The 17603-nt window shown below is 39.4% G+C and overlaps 1 protein-coding gene across 9 annotated transcripts in view; it reads right to left on the bottom strand.

The window, feature by feature from the left end:
• LOC134208736 (uncharacterized) overlaps positions 1–17603 on the bottom strand; it is a 188903-nt gene that overhangs the window by 36900 nt on the left and 134400 nt on the right. The gene's annotated exons all lie outside the window — the stretch shown is intronic.

Genomic DNA, 17603 nt, shown 5'->3' with positions numbered 1-17603 from the left:
CGCACCATATGAATAAAAAATCATTTGTATGAAAAAAATCTTACATGCGAGGAGGGGGGTAAAAACCCAGAAAAAATACTTACGTAACATGTGTACGACCCATAAGCTATGAATAAATAACATTGTGATGTTTTCTCATGTGCGGTACGTCATTTCCTGAGTGGGACCACGTAATATTACAGTTACAGAAACACCCAGCATACATTTTTTAGGGACAGCTTATGTTAGAATTTTCACAAACCAATTTGCATTCCAATACAGTACATAGTTCTTAGCTTTCTGGTACACCAACGTACAAAGAGATATAACAATATTTGCTATTTTTTCTGTACGTGAAAAAATCTATGTTTTATATTAATTATTTTCCCTCGCGTTAGTTTAATATAAAACAATCACGCTAACTAATAATCGCGGACAGTTAAAAGATAAATTAACAATAGCTCTACCGGAGCGATTGATTGTCTGCCCTTACGTTGGGTGAACAATGACACAACAAAATACGTCGTAACTGATCTTTACTTTGTTCTCGCGTCAACATTAACATGCTAGTTACTTGGATTACATCACTTACCAAGGTGAATCCTGATCTAAGTAATGACACTTCCTCTCCCTACTTACAATACTCTTTCCGGTAACAACCGTCGACATGCAGACGATTCGTCGGTCTCTAAAACAACGTTTGTTACACTAACTGTTGTTCGTCCCTAGCGCGAAATCTATTGAGCCTCTACTGCTGTCAACCAGCAGCTGTGACAACTTCGTGTCGAACGTCATCATGTCATCATCCTATTTATCACGAGCTGAGGTCACGAGTAGAAGCTACAACGTGTGCGCGTTAGTTTTGTTTTATTTCGTTATAGGGTAACGGTACCAATAGTGGAGGTATTAGTAGATCCACAAAAGAAAATATTTTTTATAAATTGATAATTATGGGAAATTTGAAGCTATAATATCTTATTGAATAAAAAAACTAATAAATTTGCTAAAAAAATGAGGTAGATGACATTTGACATCAACAATTACCAAATATTGCTTGCACCACTATGGGTAAACTGTTCCTTTAGTGGCGGTAAAAATTAATTTTGGTTCCCATAGTGGTGCTATCCATTGGTTTCTTATGAGACTCGCCACTATTGGTACAGTTGCACCACTATAGGTGCAAGGGAGTCAATTTTGTTAAGGAAAATAATTGTTTTCAATAGTTTTTCAAGCGAAATTTTAAGATAAGTTACATTTAACAGGATATTTAAAGCACGATGCATCAACTGAAACCATCGTAAAGTCTATAAATATGATAAATCTCATTAAAACCCCACTACCTCCACTATTGGTGCTACCTCCACTAAGGGTACGGTTACCCTATGTAGTTCGTATAATAAAGTTATTAGTTGTTACGAGTCACTATAACTCCGTGTTGTCCATCGTAACAAAGTGGCGACGAGTTTGCGGGAATTCGCGTAGTATTGATTTTTGCGTCGCGATAATAAAAGAAGCATATAAACAATTGTAGTGCGGCACCACGTGTGAACATGTCGCTATCACAATCATCGCAGTCTAACAATGGAGAGCAGCCATTCAAAGAGACGATATTGAAAATCCTCAGCAATCAGCAAGTGTTGATGACACAGCTGTCGCAGCAAGTTTCTGCCATCCAAGGAAACGTTCAGAATGCAAATCGGAATGAGTTGATATTGGATTCCTTAGCAACAAATATCACCGAATTGACTTCTCCAAATGAATAGAGGTGTGCGTGAATCCGCAGTATTCCTCTCAAAGTGTTTGTGATAGCTTTGCTGCAACACGGTATTACCACCCACTTTTATTTTACACATCATACACAGTGACATTAGTGTTGGTGATTCTGGCTTTGGAGAACTCAATTCGCATATGACCTTGAAAAAGGTTATTCGTTTGATGCCTGGTTCTCATGGTATGCAGATTTATTTGAGAAGATGCAGCCCAACTTGCAGATGATGCGAAGGTACGACTATTATTAGGAAAGTTGAGTCCACATGCGCAGGAAAGTTACACATCATTCATCTTGCCGAAATTGGCCAAGGAAATATCAGTGCCTTCAAACAACGAAAGACGAAGATGAAGATATCATCAGCTACTCGTGTAAAGTCAACAAGAATTGAAGGAAGATCATTTTAAATGTCTTATCTTTGTATGTGGACTCAAGTCACCGAAGGATTCGGATATAAGGATGCGGCTACTTTCAAGAATGAACGAAGGCGACATGACCCTTGAACGAATTGTCAAAGAATGCAAAAGTCTCATCAATATGAAGCAGGATACGGTACTCATTGGAGGAGAACCGTCCACATCAACCGTTGCTGCTACAAATGCCGTCCGTACGTACTCGCAGTCTATTAGGAAGGAAAAGGCAATCCGTTTTAGAGAAAGTGCGCCGAAGTCATCGTGCTGGTTTTGCGGCGGAATGCATTTTTCGAGTCAGTGTGGGTTTAAGGATCATAAATGTCGTGATTGCGGGAGAACGGGACATACGGAGGGCTGTTGCAGCTGTTTTTCATACAAGCAACCTCCGAAGCCAGGCAAAGGGAAGCAAGTAAACCGTAATTAGCATTCAAACAAGATTGTGGTAGTTAAAAACGTGGAGCGAAACAGACGATACTTCAAGACAACCATCAACGGTGTTCCTGTTGACCGTTGTTGATTCCGGCTCCGACATCACAATTATATCAAAGGAGAACTGGTTCAAAATCGGTTCGCCAGAAATGTCATCACCGGATTGTGAAATTCAGATTGCATCTGGCGACAGACTAGAAATCGACGCAATGTTCCGCGCCTACACTGGCATCAGCGGCAATCAAAGAGAAGGTGACTGTTACGTCTGTTCTTCAAATCTGTCTCTCAACGTCGTTGGCTCAGATCTACTCGACAAATTTGGGCTGCGGGACGTACCATTTTCGTCCTTCTGTAAGGTGATTGATGTCAAGCAAGAAAATAAACAAGTCGCGGAATTGAAAGCAAAATTTCCAAACGTTTTCGCCGACCGGTTGGGTCTATGTACGAAGATGCAGGTGCACTTGACCCTCCATGACGACGCTCGACCGGTGTTTAAACCAAAGCGTCCAGTGTCGTATAGCATGGAAGCTGTCGTGGAAGACGAGTTGAACCGGCTTCAAGACAAAGGAATAATCACTCCAATTACGTACGCGGAATGGGCAGCACCAATACTGCCGTTATACGCATACTTGTCCCATGTATATAGGGAATCCCAGCAAACATGGGACAAATATGCGTATGACGGCAGAATAGTGGTTGTACGTAAACCGGATCGTACCGTCCGAATTTGTGCCAGCTTAAACCGCGTACTGGAGGCAAATAATTACCCTTTGCCTCTCCCGGAAGATATATTCAATCGGATGGCCAACTGCACTGTGTTTAGCCATATTGATTTATCGGATGCCTATCTTCAGGTACAAGTAGATGAAGAAAGTCGAAAGCTGATCAACATCAATACGCACAAGGGCCTTTACCAGTTCAACCGTTTATCCCCCGATATCAATCTTTCCATCAAATACTGGATGCAATGCTAGCCGGACTGACCTGTACATGTCCATACCTTGACGACGTCCTTGTCGGAGGCTGTACAAAGGAGGAACATAGGCAGAAACTACACAAAGTTTTAGAATGCCTCCAAGACTTTGGGTTTACAGTAAAATTCGGAAAATCTCATTTCTTCATGCGTCAGGTAAATTACCCGGGGCAGTTGCTGGACAAGGAGGGCGTCCGCCCTGATCCTGAAAAAGTGAAAGCTGTAGTTAACATGCCACCACCCAATGACATCGCGACACTGCGTTCGTATCTGGGAGGAGTTAATTACTATGGGAAATACATCCGGGAAATGAGGAAGCTTCGTCAACCACTGGACGAACTACTGAAACAAGGAGTGTGTTTTCGATGGTCCGATCAGTGTCAACAGTCCTTTGATCGATTCAAAGAAATATTACAATCACCTCTAATGTTGACACACTACAATCCTCACCTCGACATCGTAGTATCAGCGGAAGCATCTAACGTTGGCATTGGTGCCATCGTTTTCCGGGTGGGTCAGAAAAGGCTGTATATAACGCATCAAGGAGCCTTACACCGGCAGAAAGTCGGTATAGCCAAATCGAAAAGAAGGCATTGGGTTTGGTTTATGCTGTTACAAACTTTCATCACATGGTTTATGGCAGACGTTTCACACTACAGAATTCCGCTATACACTTCCGACCGCCTGCAAAGGTGGGCGCTCACTATGTTATTGTACGATTTTTCATTTCAGGCACGCGGATATCCTGTCACGGTTAATCAATTCCCATATCCAACCAGATGAAGATTTTGTCAAGGCATCTATTGAGATCGAAGAAGTCATCTGCAATATTGTAGGTCAGTCAATTGAGCATCTTCCAGTTTCCTATAAAACAATTGCAGAAGAGACTGCTAAGGATGAAACGCTTCAAAGTATAACGAGTTTTATCAGGAAGGGTTGACCCGGCAAGGCCCCGGCGGAGCACATTGGAACAACTCAGAAAAAGACGGTCAAAACCTCATTGTGGCGTTTAATACAGATTTAGAACCATGATTTTTCATAGAATGTGTTCAAAAACTGCCTGACAAAATCTAAAGCGTGAAATCCACTATTATGTTTTAATGCGATACCCGAGCAAAAAAATTTATTTTCAAATTTTTTTTTTGTTCGGGTTTTTGACAATGTTTTAGAATATTGTGTTTTGAGAAATTTTGCTAAAGATACTGTATGTTTTCTTCCTAATTTCAAAGGTTGAATCGTTGTTTTTCGATACTGTTGTCTAAAACTCATATAAAAATCGATTTTCAATATTTTCAAAATAAATATACGACATATCAACACGTTTTATATCACAAAATAAAAAATGGCACTAATATACGATCGTTTTCAGATAATATGGACTTTCTGATTGGAATTTCAGTCAAATAAAACGGTTTTATTGGAAAAATAGGCTCATTTCTTGATTAAATATCAGCCTTATAGGCACATTTTGGCAGCTAGATTTCCGTTATTCTAAAAGATGATTTTGTATAAAAGAAGCCAGTGGGTAAAGCTCAGTCGGGTCTGATGAGGCTCACTGATTTTTGTTCCAATTTTTATAGTGTAGTTTTCGATAAATATTTCTCTTTCTCATCATATACTCATTTCATCGGCCTTATTGTGGATCTATTTATTATTTCTATAAGTAGGGTGAGCGTACCCTTTGCTTATAATTCAGTGCCTAATTCAGCCAACTTTTGAAAAACATTGTTTTCTAACAAAATCGATTGGTTTTAGAAGTAAATTTGACTAAATAATAAGTGTATCTTTATGAGAGCTAAAACATCACTAGAACTTCTAAAATATTTTAAATAAATGCTCGAATATGGAGATATGGCCAAAACTCGGTACTGTACCCGTATAATACCTTATTGGTTAAGATACTTGCACCTTACAGTTAATCGATAATGCGGAAACAACTGCCTAATAATCAATTAAAGGCAAATCAAATTGAAACAACAAAATTAGTATACTTATATTTTACTTACTTATCATGTTTGAATGCATATTTCTATCTTCCATATCTTAAGGGAAGGGGAATGCTTTTTGTGAGCGGGAGCTATAGCATTTTTAGTACAAACTGGATACAGGTGAAACACAACCTATTTTTTTTCGAAAACTACACTATACAAATTGGAACAAAAACCAATGAGCCTCATCAGACCCAACTGAGCTTTACCCACTGGCTTCTTTTATACAAAATCAGCTTTTAGAATAACGGAAATCTAGCTGCCAAAATGTGCCTATAAGGCTGATATTTAATCAAGAAATTAGCCTATTTTTCAATAAAACCGTTCTATTTGACTGAAATTCTAATCAGAAAGACCATATTATCTGAAAACGATCGTATATTAGTTCCATTTTTTATTTTGTGATATAAAACGTGTTGATATGTTGTATATTTATTTTAAAAATATTGAAAATCGATTTTTATATGAGTTTTAGACAGCAGTATCGAAAAACAACGATTCAACCTATAAAATTAGGAAGAAAACATACAGTAAAATACAGCAAAATTTCTCAAAACACAATATTCTAGAACATTGTCAAAAGCCCGAACAAAAAAAAAAATTGAAAAACAATTTTTTTGCTCGGGTATCGCATTAAAACATAATAGGGGATTTCACGCTCTAGATTTCGCCGGGCAGCTTTTTGAACACATTCTATTAAAAAATCATGGTTCTACATCTGTATTAAACGCCACAATGAGGTTTTGACCGTCTTTTTTCTGAGTTGTTCCAATGTGCGGAGGATCGTGGCCTGCAACAGTATTTCGCTCGTCGAGAATCTCTTTATGAAGCGCAAAAGGTCTTGATGTATGGAGAACGAGTCATTATTCCAAGAAAGTTTCAACAGAAGGTTCTTCGGCAATTACATAAGGGTCACCCAGGTATTGAACGGATGAGGTCGTTAGCACGAAATTTCGTATAATGGCCGAACATCGACGAACACATAACTGATCTAGTCAGAAACTGTCAAGAATGCGCTGCTGTAGCCCACGGTATACAGAAAACAAGGTAGGCTCGTTAGAAAAATGACACTTCGAATGTGACGCATATTTTATCGCCACATGTTGGACTACAAAAGTAAGCATGCTGCGACCGTATAGAGCATCGTCTCGGTCCATGTTGTACGAAGATAGCAGTGACGTCATATGTTTACATTCAAACTGAATGTTTAGATACGTGATGAGCCTGCCTTGTTTTTTGTATGTCGTGCTGTAGCCAAGACTGACACTAAAACCAAATTGGAACCTTGGCCTACTGCCGTTAAACCCTGGCAAAGAGTGCATGTGGATTTCGCAGGACCTGTCAACGACACATACTACCTGCTGCTTGTAGATTCATTGTCTAAGTGGCCCGAAGTTGTTCCAACAAAACGGATTACAACAACAGCAACAATCGCAATTCTTCGCAAGATATTCAGCCGCTTCGGAATGCCCGAAGTATTAGTTTCCGACAATGGAGCCCAGCTCACTAGCGATGCGTTCGAAACATTCTGCGAGTCAAATGGCATCATGCACCTAAAAATAGCACCGTTCCATCCACAAAGCAACGGATTAGCTGAAAGGTTTGTCGACACCTTTAAAAGGACAATCAAAAAAATTCAAGCCGGGGGGGAAGATCTAGAACAAGCCATAGATACTTTCTTACTCTGCTATCGCTCAACACCCAGCCGAAATGTGCCAGGAGGAAAATCACCAGCTGAGATTCTCTTCGGTAAACCTCTTCGAACATCGTTTGAGCTAATGAAACCACCAAGTATGTTCTACAAAGATGACAGCACCAAGCAAGCAATCCAGTACAACGAAAAGCATGGAGCAAAAGCAAAACATTTCGAAGTGAAAGAAAAAGTATATGCTCAAGTACACCAAGGCAACGAGTGGAGCTGGGTACCAGGAGAAGTAGTGGAGCGAATTGGACAAGTCATGTACAATGTCTGGTTACCTGATCGTCAACGCCTCATTCGCTCCCACAGCAATCAGTTACGAAAGCGCTACGACAGCAAGAATGAGAATTAGGGTGGTTTAAAAAAATCGATTTTGCTCCACAGTGCTCATCTGATTCTCTACCATGTTCTGAGTGTCCTCTGAAAATTTGAGCTCATTTGGATTAAAACTGATTTAGCACAAGCCATTTCAAGTTTACATGCAAATTAGTACGGGGAAATTTATTTTTTCATTATACTGTTAATGACGCTTCCCCATCCAGCGCATGTTAAAAGAAAACCTACATAGCTAAAAGGAATACTCAACAGCTTTCACTCAGTGAAAACCGCATCTTAATTAATCCTTCCAATAATTAGTAATCGAATTTAATCCATACCGTGGTTTTCTGGAGCTAATTGCATAACTCATCAACAGGCAACATTGCTGCCCGTGGCGCGAAAGATAGCACACACAAATTCAGGCTACTATGTTGCACTGCACATTTCAGTGATGCCCTCAAAGAAGTTTAACGATCATGACTAGAGATTCGCAACCTGTCTTAAAATCGATTACTAATTATTGGGACGATTAATCAACATGCGGTTTTCGTTGGGTGAAAGCTGTTGAGTATCCCTTATACCTAATGTAGGTTTTCTTTTGGCCTGCGCTTGAAACGGCTTGTGCCAAATCAGTTTTAATCCAAATGAGCTCAAATTTTCAGAGGACACTCAGAACATGGTAAAGAATCAGATGAGCACTGTGGAGCAAAATCGATTTTTTGAACCACCCTAATGAGAATGCAACAAATCGAGAAATTCCACTTGAAATTCTACTCGATACGTGGAGTCTGACTCCATCCAGTTCTGGAAATACGCTCGAGGCTGTCGAGCCACCAGTAGAACCGGAAGGCTTGAACGAGTTACAATGAATCGCCTGCTTTGAGCGTGCTTACAGCGGCACACTAGGAGTTAACTTTCTGAAATCAGTATGGCGAAGGCATCTAAGGTTTGATTTTTCAAAATTAAGCATTTTAATCGAAAAAATATTTGGTAGGCGTAGTAGCAGACACCATCCCTCATAACCGGTACCAAATAGTTTTTCATAAAAAGTTCCTAATTTTGAGAAAACCAGCGTTAGATGTCTTTCGCCATACAAATTTCTGGCGGTTAACTCTTGCTGGCTATTTTGTGCATATACTATAGCGCCTGGATGTGGCTGCGGCGAGTAGAAAATCAGCCACTGCCAATAATTCATTAGAATAGAATTCTTGAGGAACTTTATGGAGCCTAACCATCATCAGCGTCGACAACGAACTCCAGCTAGGCATCCTGAATTGGAGGAAATTGTCCAGCGACGGTCGTCAAGGCAGCGCCGCGCACCAATCCGTTACGAGCCGTATCAGATTTATTAAACAGGGGAGGTGTTGCGCGTCCCTAGCGCGAAATCTATTGAGCCTCTACTGCTGTCAAACAGCAGCTGTGACAACTTCGTGTCGAACGTCATCATGTCATCATCCTATTCAGTGGCGTAGCCAGAAAATTGGTCTGGGGGTTTTCTGAACATTTTTCTTCGAAAAAAATTTTCTTCAAAAATTTTGTCTTTGGGGGTTTTATACCCAAAACCACCCCGTGGCTACGCCACTGATCCTATTCATCACGAGCTGAGGTCACGAGTAGAAGCCATAATGTGTGCGCGTTAGTTTTGTTTTATTTCGTTATATGTACACTCTAACTTTCACCTACTCAGTGACTGAGTAAAATTGTATTGCCATCTTTTTTCTTCCCACGGAAATTTTACTCAATTTCCGTCAAAACCAGGATTACTCATAGTTTTGAGTTGTCCTGCTTTTGACGGAAATTGAGTAAAATTTCCGTGGGATAGAAAGAGAGAGCAATACAATTTTACTCAGTCACTGAGTAGGTGAAAGTTTGCGTGTAGTATAAAATTCTTGCGAAATACTCCTCTGGGAAGTACTTGAGCGAGATTTCTTTTCCATCTTAATTACTAAGACTGATGGAAATCCAAGGAATTGAGAGATTTAAATTTTAATCTCATCCAGTCATTTATCATCACTTAAGAGACCTTTCACAATCGGCTTTGAACAATCGCTCTGTTTTGTCGTCGTATGTGAAGAAATTATGCCGCTTCTCAGTTAAATACTATATAAAATACTATATAAGACGTTTGCGATCGTCAAAGGATCCCGGCAAAACGCGGCAGTCACCCTTCCTAGCATGAATCGAATCACCTGGGCTAGAGATAGATTCGATTTGCTCAAATTCGTCATGAATTAAATCGAACTGAGAAACTAAGAAGGTTTTTTCCCAGAACGGTGTCCCTGCACTCTGCAGGATTACCACCGCTTGTCGGATTTTTACTCCCGTAAACGGGTCCAACGTCCAAGCAAAGATTGTAACGGGATCAGTAGGTACAAATAGCGCTGAGAAGCACTTTTAAAATAAAATAGCTTCGGGTAGTTTTAAAAACTTCCTTCAGCAAAGAGAGAAAAACACCGCATAGCACGAAAGCACGAAGCGGTCTTATTTATCTAATAATTAATACAGTACATTGAATAATCGAAAACACGTTAAGAATTTGTATACAGATTACGACGTAGGACATCAAATTTCGTATTCTTACAATATTTTTCTACCTATTTATACCATATCGGATGTCTTCTAAAAATATTTCTTTATGAAACTTTTCCCTCCGTTTTAAAGATTCTGTGTAAATATTGATAGACCAAGCGTAAGAAAATTCAAAACAAAGTCCTTCAGATACAGCATCTCTATATATGTATTCTTTAGGCATTTGTTCTTGAACCGCAAGATAGGTCATTCTATTGAATGAATGTAGTGCTGTTTAACGTGTGCTTGTGCATCAAATGCTGATATGTACTCTGTACAGGATCAGAAAACATGTATTGCAATAATATTTACAACATGCCATTTTCACACATCCCTTCTTAGCCAAGTCGCACTTGTAAATCGTGTCAAGCCAAAAATTGCTGATGTTGTGACGGCAATGTGTCCTGTTCATAGAACACACACGGTTGCCGCCTCCGTCGGATCCACGATGGGAAAGCAATACTGAGGCAATCTATGCTTACACAAGCTTTTCCTCCTGGTTCATATACACATATTCCTTTGCGATGAAGACGACGACGGCGTCGACAAGAGAAAGCAACCAGAAAGCATCTCTGAAATGTATGTAAATTGTAAATATTTGCGGAGCTTTTCGAATTTACCTTCTCCGGTGACATCACACCATATGGGGAATAGGTGTACGTCCTATAATGGAGCGTTCGAATGGAGCAAATGGAGACATGGTTCGGTACAAACCCCATCTTTGGGACGGGATAATCCCATTTTCATTCCATTCCTTCTTGCTTCTCGCAACCACAACGAATCGATGGTGTGATGTTCTAAAACCTAAGCAGGCTAATGCTGAATAAATGTATGCATTGAAAGCCGGTGGTGAGCGTGATGCTGCTCAAACTGTAGGCATTCAAGCTGCAGGTGGACCGAATTCCAGTGGGAACGTAGTGCCATGGGTCTACTCATACAGTATATGGGAAATGAATTGTTGAACATTGTCCCACGGTGCAACGGAAAGTAGTTCCCGCCCACACTTGACAGCAGGTAAGTTTTTGCAGACAAGTCAGAACATGACTGCGTGGAATACAAATTGACCTGGAGGCAAGGTGCCATGTATGACCAGGATTTTGGGAAAATGTCACCCGATTTGAATAGGGATTAGTTCTGATTCTGAATTCTGGTGTGAGCATACTTTCCGGGGAATTACCTTGGCATAGACCTTCGGTAGGAGCTTTGCACAAGGCTGTGAACATCGAATGGTTGATTGGCGCACTGAACTTGGTTTGGGGCTCAATGACCAGGCCGACACGTCGATGATTTGATTATTTTGGAGTGAGAATTTTCAAAGAAATGTGTTTGGAGTGGCATCAAACCGGTTCTCAATTAGTGAATTTAGTTTTGAACAGAATCATACCATACTGGAAGCTAAGTGTTTCACAGCTCGGATTCCATTATCCCGAGGCTCTATTATCCGTGATTCGATTATAGATAAAAAATTGCAGATGTGTTTGGAATTTAAAGAAAAACTTTGTGCCCTCCTCGTTCTTGATTAAATGTGATTACGACATATTTGCATAATACGCATTGCAGGTAAAATTGGTTTCCTGGAAAATCGTATGCTACTTGGCTTTTCGATTAGCGACGTCAGTCGTCTAGATGAATGTGCTGTGAAGTGTGGGTTCGATTCCACCCTGCTAGAAAAAATCTTCCGTATAGATAAAAAAACTTATTTGATTATGTATTTATGCTTTTATAGCGAAAATTGGGATACATCCACATTTCCGGTAACTGATTATATTACAAAAATCGCTGCAATGATTTTCCAAGGTTGTAAATACAGCATTCATTAAATCAGTATGCAGACACATTATCAAATTATAAATTGTTTACAGACAGTTGAAATCAAATCTACTAAAACATTTCACATTCTCTTATAGTATCACTGTGCATCACAAGGAAGTGTCGGATAGCAATATTCAATGGACATCCACGAGAGCTTATGAGATTCAAGTGCATAAAAAATACTGATAGTGCTGTATTCAAGCTAAGGTGCCAGCATGGTGATTGATTTCCCAAAGTGCGATGTGCGGCGGTATGTGTGCATTGCAAAACCAGAATAAATTCCCACAAAAAATACGAAAAAATAAATTCGAAAGAGCTGAAGCATGTTGGCTTACTTGCTTGCTGCTGGCACTTCAACAGCTTGAAAGCAAACATCCTCCCGGTGCAATTGAGTACGATGTTATTTTTGTTACCACCCCACACACCCCCTCGAAAGGTTCCCCCGTCATCTGATTCTGTTTCCAGCATTATTCTCCGATTCTCTAATGTGCAATCGCTTTTCACGCTCGTCTCCCCAGATGCATTTCTGTGGGAGTGCATTTTCGAAATTCCTTTGCAAATCTATTTCGGGACGCACCCCCACTTCACTTCCCGTTCCCTTGCCAAGCGGAATAATATATTGTTCAGGGTGGGAAAATCGAGTTTTCGTGAGCTTTCCCGCTTACCGGTTTTGCTGCCGCAGTACTGCTGTCTGATACCATTAGCGTCTGAATTGAAGAAGCGAATGTAAAAAAGAAAACGAATTCTAAAAAAGCACTTTTCTTGCTAGCGGAAGCAAATTTACTTTTTCCCATGGGGCTGAGGGTGTGTTACCTTACTTGCTAGCAAACAGGCAAACGACGAAGATGATGACGCCCACGTGTCAGTGAGTTGTGTGTGTAGGTGTTCATGCTTGTGTGTTTGCGAGCGGGTGTGTTTCTGCATATGCAGGTGAATGTTTTGGATGTTGTGCTGTCTTTTGATATGGCGCTCTAACGAAGCGAAATTGCGATGTCTTGTGAATTCCATGGCTGCAGTGGATTGATTTATTTCATTTTTTTTTGTACCTTTCTCCTAAACCAAAGTTGTGCCCGAGAGGCTATACTTTCACTCCAAAAAATAAACATAATTTAAAATCACCACCCGTTCAATGAGGTTAATTTGTATGCCCGCAATCGTTCATTGCTTTCAATTGAGATAACTGTAAGTGCTTCTTCCTAAATTCTGGCAGTAAGTGTTTCGGAAATTTTGTTGGAAGAATTTTTCAGAAAATTTATTAAAGAATGAAATAGGAAATACAAAAGGAATTTCCGGGAGAGTTTCTAACGGAAATTGCAAAGGAATTTTCGGATGTTTTTTCCGAAAGAACTCTTATAGTAATTTCCGAATTCAAAGGAATATCCGAAGGTTTGAGACTAACTAAATTTTCGGAGGAATGTCCGATTCGCATTCGGATTTCTTCAAGAAATTCCTAAAAAATAGAAAGAATTCTTGGATGATGTTCTAACGAAATTCCGAAGGGATTTCTTTAGGAATTACTGGAAGAAATTCTTTGAGAAATTCCTGAAGTAATTGCTGAAGGCATTTCTTGTAGGAATTCCGACCAAGAATTTCTGGGAATAATTCGTTAAGGGTATTTTGAAGAAGTTCTCAAGACGGAATTATTCAAAGGTTTCCCTATAGGAATTCTTGACGGCATATCTTGATGCATTTCCAAAAGAATTTCTGGATCTATTTCCTAAGTGATTTCCAGATACTTTGCCGAACCAACACAGCTACATATTAGCCTCCCCTAGAAGTAACCAGTCGGACATTGTCCTGAAGATGGGTAACATCGCGCCCAAAGCCGGTCGACAGAAAGGTGATTTTTAACTCCTTTGACGATTGTAAGAACAATAAGTGTTATGACTTGTCTCGCGTCGCATCTTTAAGTGACTTTGCCGAAACTCCGAAGGAATTCTTGGAGGAATGTACAGAGAAACTAAAAACATTCAGAAATTCCATCAGGAGTTCCTTTGTAAATTTCCTAAGAAATTCGTTCGTAAATTACTGAAAGCAATTCCGGTGGATTTACGGGAGCCGAAGGAATGGAACACCTGGAAGAATTTCTGGATTTCTGAAAATTTGCTAAAGGAATTCCTTTTACTAAAGAATCACTGGAGGATTCTCCGATGTATTACTTAGAGAAGTTTATTATGGAACTCCTGGAGGATCTTTTGAAGGCATGCCTGAATGAACTTCTGGATGACTAACCAAGTTAATACCTGGGGGTATTTTTTACGAAAAAATGTGTGGAGAACTTGCCGAACGAACTTTTGGAAACATTCATGAAATATCACCTGGATGAATACTGGAGAAATTTCCGAAGCAACTTCTAAAGTAATTTCCTAAGGAATTCTTGAAAATATCCGATGAAGTATGATAAATGATCGGTCGACTGCAATCCTGATATTTTTGGAGTTTATTTTGACGTGAAGTCTTAATTCCAGATTCAAAAAAGTGTTTTATCTTACTACTGTCCGGATTTCTAAAGGAATTCCCGATTAAATTCCTAGAAGAATTCCCGTAGGGTTTCCTTCAGATATTCCTGAAGGAATTCTTGCAAGAGTATCTGAAGTAATTTTCTAACGAACTTCTGTAGAAATCTAAAACTTGAAAATTTCATTTGAAATCTTTTCGTGGATTCCTATAATTATTATTCAGGAAATTTGTTCAACAATTCCTTCACAAATTCGTTCAGAATTATTATCCGAAAACTTATTCAGGTTGTTCTTTGGATTTTTTTTTCGAGAATTTATTCAGAAATTCCTCCTGAAATACATTTTGAAGTCCCTCCAAAACGTCTCTAGAAAATCGCCCAGATATTCTTTTGAGAACTCCTCCAGGAATAATTAATAAAATTTCTTTCGCAAAACCACTCACAAAGCCTTTGTTGATTTCATCAGAAATTCCTTACAAAATTCCTGCAGGAATTATTCTAGAAATTTGATTGAGAGAGTTATTACGCAAAAAACATTGAAGAATGAAATATGAAATCCTAAAGGAATTTCCGGAGGAGTTTTCAAAAGATTTCCTGATGGAGTTTCCTAAGAAATTTCTAGAGATTTCTCAAAAAGATTTCTTAATGAAATTTTAGAAGGATTCCTGAAATAATTTTTAAAGGATTTCCTGAAGGAATTACTATAAGAATGTTCAAATGGAATTTAGAAAAATCAAAAGGAATCTCCAAATTATTTTCGAAAGAATTCCTGGAAATTTGAAGAAATTTCGAAGCAACTAGTTCTTCCTAGAGTTTTCGAAGGTATTTCTTGAGAACGTACTGGCAGGATTATTAAAACTTATTCAGAGAAGAATTCGTAAATGAATTTTGGAATAACTTCCGTAATTTTCTTATAATTCCATTCTTTGAACTTTTGAAGGAATACTATGGGGCCCCCCTTAGCCGTGCGGTGGCGTGGCTGGGTTCGATTCCAGGTGCCGGTCTGTGCAATTTTCAGATTGGAAATGGTCTCGACTTCCCTGGGCATAAAAGTATCATCGTGTTCGCCTCATGATATTACAAATGCAAAAATGGTAACTTGGCTTAGAAACCTCGCAGTTAATAACTGTGAAAGTGCTTAATAAACACTAAGCTGCGAGGCGGCTCTGTCCCAATGTGGGGATGTTATGCCAATAAGAATAAAAAGAAGAATATCCAATGGAATCCTTCAATTTATTTCCGGAATTCCATTATTCTTCAATTTGTCTTCGGAAATACCATCCGAAATATCCCCGAAAATTCCTTCAGAAAATCATTCGGAAATTGTTCTTCGAGAATTCATTTAGAATATCTTTTCGGAACTTCATCGGCAATTATTTTGTAAATTCTATTGAAAACATGTTTGGAATTCCAACGGGAAACCTTTCAGGAGAATTCTTTTTATACATTTATTAATTATTTGCTTTGAAAATGACCTAAGGAATTCCTCCGGAACTGAATCAGGAACCCTTTTGAAATTTTTTAAGGAATGCCATCAGCAAATATATCAGATTTTTGCCTTTCTCGTATACTAGTATACTAAGTATACGGTAAAGGCAATATGATCGCTCCAAAACAAACTTTTTATAGAAGGCCCGAGACCCATAGTGTTATATACCAATAGACTCAGTTCGACGAATTGAGGTGATGTCTGTGTGTGTGTGTGTGTGTGTGTGTGTGTGTGTGTGTGTGTGTGTGTGTGTGTGTGTGTGTGTGTGTATGTGTGTGTGTGTGCGCAAAACTACTCAAAAAATGTCACTCATTTTTCGGGCACTTATCCTCAACTGATTTGCTCGCAACAAGTTGCATTCGACGCAGAATCCTGTCTCATTGTTTCCTATTTTAAATTGGCCAGATCGGATTATGGGATCGAACGTTATGGTCAAAATACAAATTCATACGAAAAAAATCGCGTAAAAAATTTCACTCATTTTTCGGGCACTTATCCTTAACCGATTTGCTCACAACAAGTAAGACGTCTTACTGGGATTTTCGAAGAAGTTTATCCTGGAACAGTAGTTTCTCCCATGGGTTCTTCCTGGGATACCTTGCTTGTTTGGTCGAAAATTCCATACATGATTTAACTTGATATTCTATCTAGACCTGTGCACCGATTGAAATTTTATCGACAGTGAGGCGTGATAGATCATTTTCTGCTAGTGGCAGTGGCGTGGTGGTGATTGGCGGTGGCGTGAGACAGCGTGAATCAATTTTGTGTATTACAAGTTTCCGGAATCTATCTGCATGTTCCTCCAGGAATTCCTCCAAAAGTTTCTCCGGGAATTCCTACGGGAGTTTTTCCAGATATTTCTCAGAAAGTTCCTCCGGAAGTTGATCCAGGAATTCCTCTGGAAGTTCCTCCAGGAATTCCTCCGGAAATTCCTCTAGGAATTTGTCCGCGTTTTTTTACGAAATTCCTCCGAACATCCATCTTAAATTAAAATCAAATGTTTCTCCGTTAATCATTCCAAATATACCGACGTAAAAAATGTCACTCATTTTTCGGGCACTTATCCTTAACCGATTTGCTTGCAACAAATCGCATTCGACGTAGAATCCTGTCCCGTTGTTTCCTATTGAAAATTGGCCATATCGGACTATGGGATCGAAAATTTTACCATTTTGCCTTTCTCGTATACTAAGTATACGGTAAAGGCTATATGATCGCTCCAAAACAAACTTTTATAGAAGGCCCGGAGACCCATAGTGTTATATACCGATCGACTCAGCTCGACGAATTGAGGTGATGTCTGTGTGTATGTGTGTGTGTGTGTGTGTGTGTGTGTGTGTGTGTGTGTGTGTATGTGTGTTCGTCTGTGCACCCACCCAAAAAAATGTCACTCATTTTCAGGTACTTATCCTTAGCCGATTTACTCGCAACAAGTTGCATTCGACGCAGGACACTCTGCCATTGTTTCCCTATTGAAAATTGGTCAGATCGGACTATGGGCTCGGAAGTTATGGCCAAAATACCACTTTTTATAGAAAAATTGGGTAAAAAAAATGTCACTCAATTTTCAGGCACATATCCTTAACCGATTTACTCGCAACAAATTGCACTCGACGCAAGATACTCTACCATTGCTTCCTATTGAAAATTGGGCAGATCGGACTATGGGCTCAAGAGTAAAGGCCAAAATACTATTTTTATAATGCACG

Source organism: Armigeres subalbatus, chromosome 2 (assembly GCF_024139115.2).
Source record: "Armigeres subalbatus isolate Guangzhou_Male chromosome 2, GZ_Asu_2, whole genome shotgun sequence".
Classification (NCBI taxonomy): domain Eukaryota; kingdom Metazoa; phylum Arthropoda; class Insecta; order Diptera; family Culicidae; genus Armigeres; species Armigeres subalbatus.
Note: the sequence above shows the minus strand (reverse complement) of the source record. Positions and strands in the feature narration are given on the sequence as shown.